The sequence below is a fragment of the Pholcus phalangioides genome, unplaced genomic scaffold (genome assembly GCF_987345545.1).
Source record: "Pholcus phalangioides strain wild (caught in Gottingen) unplaced genomic scaffold, Ppha-v1.0 ptg000015l_1, whole genome shotgun sequence".
NCBI classification, from domain to species: Eukaryota; Metazoa; Arthropoda; class Arachnida; order Araneae; family Pholcidae; genus Pholcus; species Pholcus phalangioides.
The window spans coordinates 95,007,131-95,017,053 of record NW_028301608.1 but is presented as its reverse complement, the minus strand read 5'-3'; positions in this window follow the sequence as shown (position 1 = coordinate 95,017,053).

Below are 9,923 nucleotides of genomic sequence, written 5' to 3'. Positions count from 1 at the left end.
TGTGCTGAATTCCAAAGTTTTGGGCACATTTCTAATAATTAATGAATACTTTTGGAAACTTGTTTGAGTAAATTTCAGGAATTGGAAAAACAAATGTCCTCATATAGCACTCTATACCATCTTAGCGGGCATTTGAAATGCCGTTTATTACTGTTCCACTTGGGAGGCCATACCCGAAGGCAGAGAAAACCCGGGGTATCTCACATTACCCGACTATTCCATAATACATGCACTTCATTTATATGTATTTACCTGTAATGTGCGGGATCTAGAGGGCACTTCGTCGAGTGATCAAAAAACAATTACACTGAAATTATCTCCCATCTTTTACGCAAATTTTTTTTTTAAACTGTGACGTCATTTCAGTACATGTTACGTTTCATTACGAGGTGTTGTCAATGTATTGAATAGCTGAGCAGTGCAGATAGGAGGAGAAAAACACCTACGAGTTGCTAGAACAATGGTATGCAATATAGTTTTCTCCTTCGCATTGAAAAACAAAAGTGGAAGCAAAGACATCTTGGAAAGATGCAGAAAGCTTTTTGGGGAAATAAGTAAAATGAGCTGGAAGCGTGTATTACAATGGCACAGACAGTTCTAAAACAGAACAGCGGAATATCTTGGTTCGTCTCGTTGATAGTGTCCATGGGCAATGACCGCCGGGGGTAATGGCGAAGGTAGCTCGTACCATTTTGCGAAAGCGTTGCTGAATTTTTTCCCTCGAAAAAATATCCAGACTGTTTTCCATTCCCCATAGATACTCCGATGCTTCTCTCTTAGCGATTTCTGACCATCTTCAGAACTCCAGAATGGATTCCTGGCATTTTATTGTGGATAATATATCTCGTCTGAAAGCTGCGTAAGCAATTTCGCAGATGTGGTGCAATGGTCTGACGTTCATATTAAAGAAATGAGCGGATTCATGGAATAAATACATTTCACGCGAGGAAAACGCACTTCAAATAACAGCATGTTCATTTCGAGGATTATAATTAATAAGGTTCCGATTTCTATGTCTTTCCATATTTTTCCCCCATATTTCGCTATTTTGCATATTTCATAATTTTTGGATGAAAAGTAAAATTTTTCCTAGCTTTTCCAATCCCGCTTCAGACTGTTTTTTTTCGGTTCCTGCCTATGACTAGAGCTCTTAGGGCTAGGATATTTATGCACTAAAAATGAAACGTCGATGTTGATTGAAAAAAAATCCTGACATCCAGGTTTTTCAACCAATCATCAATGGCATTGAATTTTTCGAGCATAAAAATACTTACCCTTCAACGACCCTGGTGTGTGGCTGTAAATATATTAATCATCTAATCGGTGACGGTGATTGTAACTCGTGGTGGGGGGGGGGAGGCACCGTTGCCGCAGTGGTGGTCGGCTGAAGTTGGTTTTCTTTGGTTCCCAACTTCGAGGTGCGAATGCAAGCTGATCTCCCCATCAAAAAGTCTCGCCGCAGACAGCAACGGGCCAACAACGGTAAAATCTTCAAAAATTACACTTCACTCATAGTTCGAAAAATATGCGGTAGATAGCAGCACTATAAGAAGCATTACACAGAAACAAGCTTCCCGTTAGGTTCACAACACGGACACGCTCATTCCAACATGTACCAATTCGTTAGAAGTTCAGCAGAGGAATATGGACGAGGTACATGTATGGTTTAGTAGTGGTGGTGTGGGGGATTTTTTAGCATTTGTGGGGAATTTTGAGAGTTTTTATCAAATAAAAAGAATTATTTAAACATTTTTTTTTTTAATTTTTTGCAATGATTTTCTGAAGCTATATACATAGAACACTTGGCTAGGTATTTCTGCCTATAGATGGCAGCACATAAATGCTAAATTTGTAGAGAAAACAAAAGTTAAATTTTTGGGGGAAAATTTTGTGTCCATATTAGATTAAATAAACGAAGAATTTTTGTTCATACAATAAGTAATGTTTCAAAATAGTTAGGACTGCATCGCTACTTCTCATTGTCAAATTATTTTGTTAAAACTAATGTTATTTGATATAGGAATGAAAAAATTTAGGCCATATTTTTCGTTTTGAAGGGCATATTTACAGTTTTATGAGAGCATAAATACATTTTTATAGAGCTATTATTAGACGTTTTTACGGCATAAAAATCCTAATCCTAATAACTAATGTTGTTTAAATAGAATTAGATAAATTTCTGGTCATCTCCCGTGGAAGCGTACTTGCAAATATTTTTATGTTCATGAGGGTGTCCTAAATATATAAGCTGGTAATTTTTCAGCTAACACGAGAACATTTGGAAAATTAGTGAATCAAATCGTTAAAAATCATATGTAGTGCGTCATAGTCCGTATAGATGGCGCATCCTCCCTAGACTTCTTATACAATTAAAAATACATGGCCACAGCAGGCAAAATGACCAACGATGCGGCTGAGAAAAAGATGCCCATAACAAATATGGATGTCATATATTTCTGAAATACAGTTATAATGGCAATTAAAAATGCAGTTATAAAAACTATTCCCTTGTACAGCAAAGAATACATGTTGGAGGTGGGATGAAAAACAAAGCAGAGACAGTATATCTCAATCAGAAATACCCGAGTACAAAGAACAACATCAAGATGTTAATCAACGATGAGTGTATATATCCACACAAACGAAATAGCGCGAATAGCTCCTCCAGAGAATAGAATAACGCAATATAGTAATATTAATTACATTATTTTTCGCATGGATCACAATATATTTAATCACGAGAGAAACGAAAAACAAACACGTGTAGAGATAGTGAAACAACATTCTTCTGTTTTTATGAAGAAAAAACCAGGGAGAGGTACGAATGATTATAATTATTATTATTTTCGTTAATACACACATATCGGATAAAAGACAATCCGATCTCTCATTTTCCGCTCTGAAGAGAGACAAATAAAAACATTCAGGAACTTATATTCACTTGTTACAACAGTATAAGGTTACTTCCCTCGGTCACTAATTTGATCATGAAAACGGTTCGGTCGTGATCACTCACTTAATCACTCATGCAGCCACTCACGTGGTTACTCATATACACTCACTAACTTGATCACTAATCCGCAACTCATATGATCAGGCGCTTGCTCTTGCTCACTCATACAGACACTTATGTAGTGACTCACACAGACACCTATACAGTCACTCATACGGTCACTCTCAGTCACTCACTTGATCATTCATCTCACTTGGATACTCATACGATTACTGACACACTCACTTGGTCACTCACTCACCATCTCACTTGGATACTCATACGGTCACTCACACACTCACGTGGTCACTCACTCATCATCTCACTTGGATACTCATACGGTCACTCACTTAGTCACTCACTTGGATACTCATACGGTCACTCACTTAGTCACTCACTTGGATACTCATACGGTCACTCACTTAGTCACTCACTTGTTCACTCATACGGTCAATCATTCACCCGTATAGTCACTCACACTTATCTACTCATATGGTCACTCGCGTGGTCACTCACTTGCTCAATCATACATTCAGGAAAGATGAATTTTCCTAGGGCGAAACGTACCGGGGATGAAACGTCGTAAACAAAATTTACGGATCCTCCCCTCATTTTAACCCAAACAAGCCTTGTAGTACCGTCAGGTTTGCGTTACACGCATGCGTACTCTAAAAAAATAAATAATTTTAGTGAATTCTGCCTCCCCTTAAAATTTGTTTCATGGACTCAAAATCTACATGTACAATGTACATCTCCGATTAGGGGTCATTCAAGTATAACGCCAGCATCGATAAGGCGACGGGAGGGGGAGGGGGGTTTAGATAATGCTTATGTCATCAACCACCCTTTATAAAAAATAATTCCTAATGACATCTTTACTGAGTGTGTCGTGAACGAAAAAACCTTTACCTAGATTGTGGGCATTTGTACTAATATTCTCCCATTCATTAGCCCTCTACAGAGTCACTTTGGTGATCTCTAAGTGCTTCGCGGATCTTTTAAGTGTCCGGGTCCCTTAAGAGCTCTGTAACTGAGCCGCGCGTCACTCAAATAATCCGTGAATATGCCGTGGGTCACTTAAGTAATATCAGAATGTGCCGCGGGTAACTAGAGTGATGTAGAACTACACTTCGGGCCTCTTAAGTGCTCTAAAACTGTGCCTGTCACTTGAGGGTTGTCTAAATATAAGTGTTCGGAACTGTGCCGCGGGTCACTCAAGTGATCTGTAAATGTACCGTGGGCCTATTTGAGTGATCTCAAAATTATGTCACGTGTAGCTTAAATATTCTGGAATTGTGAACGGGTCACTTAAGCGATCTGTATAAATATAGCGATTATTTCATTTTTACAAAATTAGGTTTGAGGTAGCTGGCCATATCAGATGATCTCGGAGGCCACATTCGGCCCGTTGGTCATGGACTGAGCTCAATGGCTTAAAGGGTAGGATGCAATGAATTTCTTAAAGAGAAGTTTTAAGTTCTTAGCCTTCAAATAACATTGAAATTAACAGAAATTCATTAGAATTGCAGATTAATGTATTTTCTTCCGATATTTTGATTGTTTTTAATAGTTTTCGCAATCGGAAAAATAAGCTTTCGATTGTCTGGGGAAAGGAGGGAGGCTCGTGCCACCCTCGCCTGCGTCGTTGCTCTCAATGTGCGTTAGGAGGTAGGGGCAGAACTGACGAGAGTTTGCTTTCTTTTTTCTTTCAAGCTGAGCACAACTCAGGTCTATCACCATCTATGTGCGAGCTACTACCTAGTGAATTGTGCCGGAAGTGTAGCTCTGTGTGAGTACCTAACAGTCTCAGTGCGTATGTAGTGTTGTGATTGATTTTTCAGTGCTGCCATCTATATTTCAGAAGTGAAGTGTTATGAATGAATTACATTTGTACTGTTTGTAGGTGTGTTGCTCTCTGCGGCGAGACTTTTTAAAGGGGAGATCGCTCGCATTCGCGCCTTGAAGTTGGGAACCACAGAAAGCGAACTTCAGCCGACCACCACTGTGGCGACGGTGGGGTACGACGAGATTTTGCTACTACTAATAAATCAGACACATGCCCCTCGTCCATATTCCTCTGCGGAACCACTAACGAATTGGTACATGTTGGAATGTGGGTGTATGTATAGTGAACCTTCCGCAAAGTTTGTTTCCGTGCAATGCTTTTTATGTGTAGTGCTGCCATCTGTAATCAATTTTTTAAACTACGAGTGTTTCCTCAACTCGTAGAGCGTGAAGTATAATGAATGAATATAGTTATACCGTTGTAGGCCTGTTGCTCTCTCCGGCGAGACTTTTCAACGGGGAGATCGGCTCGCATTCACGCCGCAGAGGAAAACCAACTTCAGCCGACCACCACTGCGGCGACGATGGGGTTTGAATCCGGATCCTCGCGATGCCAGTCCGTCACTATGACCACTCGACCACCACAGCGGCTGACGAGATTTTGCTGACGGGGGAAGGGGGGTCCGAGTTCTGCTGACTTTTGCTGACAAAGGGGGGATACGGGGGGTCAAAAATGACTAAAAATTTGCTGGCTTAATACTTGAATGTCCCTTACCATCAAGTTATACATAGTTGAATTTTTTTTACTCTAAATTTAATTTCTTATATATTAACAACTATAATGATTTAAATAAAAATTCCTCCGCTGTGTGAACTTTATTGTACGTGAAATTATCATCCAAATGAACAGTATAATATCCTAAATATTGAAATCCGCAACGATAAAATTTCCTTAATGATTACACATTGCTATTTTCTTAGCCATAAAAAAATCGAAAGATTTCCGTTTTGTGCCACATTGAAAACGAAAATTGTATATTTCCTATTATATTTCTATGTGTTTTATCCTCTCTTTAAAAAACAGATTAGAATATTAATTTACGGAAGAAACTCCATAAAAAAAAATTCATTAAATCCACTCCGCTGAATCCGTGTATGATATTTACTCTTGAACTTACCAAAAGAAGCACTAATATTTTCAATAATTTGCATAAAAAAGCGCTAAAAACAGGTACTGAAAATTCGCTCACAAAAATGGATGTTTTATGCAATCATTAATGAGAACTTCAACATTGATTGAGAATTAATGGAGGATTTTCGTTTTTGATGTGAATGTTTTAAATAAAAAAATTTCTTGAATTTGATAATATTCTGTGGTGTTTGGTCAGAACATGATGACTCCAAAATCACATTTCTGAGATATAAGCATTTTCAATGTCATTTAAAAATCAAAAATAAATCATACAAACAAATAAAAATGAAAATATCATACATCAGCATGTTATTTAGCCGTAAGCACGTATTTGTGCATTTATCTCGTTTCTAATTAGTTATAATTAGCAAGACTTGCTTTTAGATCAAAAAGCCATTTTTTTATCGTGTTCTGAACAAACACCACAGTTCATAACTCGGTTAGTCAGATAATATCTAATATAATGTTCAGTTTTAATTTCGTTTAATTTACTCAATAATGTCAGTAATTGAAAGTAACTATCAGGAAACAAATTTTTGTAAACTTTTGAAAATTATTTTTGAGCCCTGAAGTTTAACTCGAATATATTCTCTTCTCTCCAATACGATTAACTAGGGAGTGGTAATTTTAAAGTCCAAATGGGGTATTTTTTCAAAAAATGTATTTTTTTCAAAATTTCGATTTTTCACTAAATTTTACCCGAAATTCTAATCTTAAATCGATCCCACATAATGAAGTAAACCTCAATTTGAATGGTGTGATAATTTTCTATTTTGTACAGCAAACATATAATGAAGTGTTATTTGCAATATTATTGATCAGCACGGTTGACACACATGCAAATCTCTAGGAGTTCTGACTCTGTAGCTTCTACCCACGTCGGTAAGTTGCTGTTGATGTAAACTGGCTTCCAAAGTTAAGCACGCGACTGTTTATAACGACACCACGTTAATCGTGTCCCACTGAATTGGATGATTAGTGGAACGATGGCGCCACTGAAAAATCAAACACCACTACATACGCATTCAGACTGTTAGGTACACACAGTTACACTTCCGGCACAATTCACTAGGTAGTAAATCGCCCATGACGATAGACCAGAGTTGTGCTCGGTTTGAAAAAAAAGTCAATTCGTGTTGCCGCAGTGGTGGTCGAATGGTGCTAGTGACGGACTTGCATCTCGATGATCCGGGATCAAACTCCACCGTCACCGCAATGGTGGTTGGCTGAAGTTCGTTTCTGCGGTTCCCAATTTCGAGGGGGAAATGGGAGGGGTTGGAAAATTCGAGGGGTTGTTGCAACCCCTTACTCATTCATTACACTTCAATCATTATGAGTTGAGAAAAAAACTCATAGTTTAAAAAAAAATTGATGGCAGTACATAACAAGAATTACACAGAAACAAACTTCACGGTAGGTTCACTATACGTACACACACATTCCAACATGTACCAATTTCTTAGAAGTTCCGCAGAGGAATATGGAAGAGGCGCATTTGTGTCCGGTTTAGTAGTAGACGTCTATTCGTGTGGAGTCTTCGGCGCACAGTACTAAAGCCTCCTAGATACTACTAGATAAGCTTTAGCAGTACTAGGAAATATTCTTTTACCCAAGTGGTGCTGCAGCCATAGATGTGGGAGTAGTGGAAGTAGCTCGTTAATTCCACTTGGCTACTATAGAAATATACTCTGATTATGGGAAACAATTCCAAACAAGTTATTCAATTCGACCAAGGGTTATCACCTCCTCTGATTATAGGCATATTGCTATAGTAGCCAAGCGGAATTTACGGGTGATCTACACAACTGTTACATCCATGATTGCAGCATCATTTGGTGAGACAATATCTGCCAGTACTGTACCGAAGGCTCCAAATGAAGAGACTGTATGCCCGAATATCACATGTTGTGTTCCACTAACCGTCCGGTCCAGAGCTGTGTTTTATAAGCCGTCGCGTGCTCAACTTTTGGAAGAAATGTATACATTACGGTAAATGTGATAAATACGGTTATTGTACATAATAACCGGTCATTATACATAATTGATAAGTATTTTGATAAGTTTGATAAATTTCCCTAAAAATTAATCACTTTTTCCGGTGATTATGCATAGTACCCAAGCGTTATTTGGTAAATTTAATAAGTACTAAGAAAATTACTTTTACCACGATTGTACATTATATCCAAGAGTCGCGTCTTTGGTAAACATTAAAATCGCACTATAGGATATATTATACATGATAATTCATACTTGTATTGTATCACTATATCGGGATGTGATCGTAAAATTTGTTATCATTCTGATGGATATAGTCGGGGTCCGACTATATTCATCACATATACTGGATTCATTTGGATTTTTATTTTCATATTTATCAAATTTACTAGCAACACTTGGTTGTTATGCATATTCGTCGGTATAAGTCATAAATTCATCAAACTTACCAAGATAATTAGTAAGTATGCATAAGTAACCGATTTATCACATTTACTGAAACATATATATTGGATGATTCGAATTGTCTGTATACAGCGGTGATTCCCAACGTAGGGTGCCACAAGAGACTGATTTTCAAGGGAGACAATTTGAGTTTTTTATGAAGTCTTATGTGAAATCTTCCAAACTCTCTTCATTTTTTATATCAGTTCAAATGATTTAAATGATTTCTTGATGTGATTTCTTTCCGTTGTTTTTCTTTTCCAGAGGGACGGGTTTTACAACGGCTTCTTACTGTTTTGGAATGCGCTAAAAATGTGTGCGAGTGATATAAAGTCCACGAACCCCCCATGCCCATAAAATGAAAGCCGTGAATTCCTTTACAAAATAACGTTCTGTATATAGCAATGAAAAACAGTTAATTGAGAATAAGGACTTACCTGGTTGTTAGGCCATGGTCTACTATTTTGTTTTCCGACGCTTCGTCCGAAACTGCGGTGACATCTTCAGAAGTGAGTCTGGTACTACCGAATGCCACTAAGGTGCTCTTCTTATAAGCATTTCCGTCTTCACTTGCTATTGTTGTCGTCAGCACTCGGTAGTACCCGATTCACTTCTAAAGATGTCCACCACAGCTGTGGGCGAAACGTTGTAGAGAAACAGCAGACCACGGTCTAATAACCAGTAAGTCCTTATTCTTATTTAGACGTCGGTCCTCAAAGCGTATGCCAACGCAATGGGTTAAGTTTTTCCTCATCCAAGCTCACGGAGCCCCTGAAATACTTCCCAGGGCCCTTAATTAAGACGTACTGCTTTTGACTAAGTCAAAGTAGACAGAAATGGAAGGGGAAAGCAAAAACCCTCGCCTTTTAAAATTTACCCCGTCGACAAAAATACGGGGAATATCAGGAGGACAGAGATGCTTCGGTGGGGCGTGACCTGAAAAAGGGTTGGGAACCACTGGTCTACAGGAATATGCAAAAGTTTGTTAAAAAATCTGCATATAAAAATATGTTTTTTTATATGGACCCCGTTTGATAAAACGTCCTGATAGTGAGGCAGATGTCCAAAGTGCTGCAAGAATTCCTGAAGAAAAATACTCCATATTTTCAAATGCAATGTTCACCGAGATACTTAAGATGTAAATTAATCCTTTTTTCTGTAATTTATCACTTTATCGGAGAGTTTTTATTGGCTTGAAAATCTCTATTTTTACGGTTCACAGCAATGCATGTATGTAACGGTTTACTAATCGTAATGGATTTGAATGAAGAAGTGCATGCAAATCTTCTAAAGAATTTGCCTTACTTACGAAAATCTTCTGCTGATATTTATGAGCTATACTACTGATGCATTTTTGATCTCTGGTTGAATTTATGACTCGTTGTGTATCACCCGTTATCAAAGCTGCATGCAGCCCACTCGTTATGAAATAGGCATCAACAATTCAGTTCATACATCCTTTGTTCGTGCAATACGTATATGATTTTTGTTTATTGAATATCACAGAAACATGGA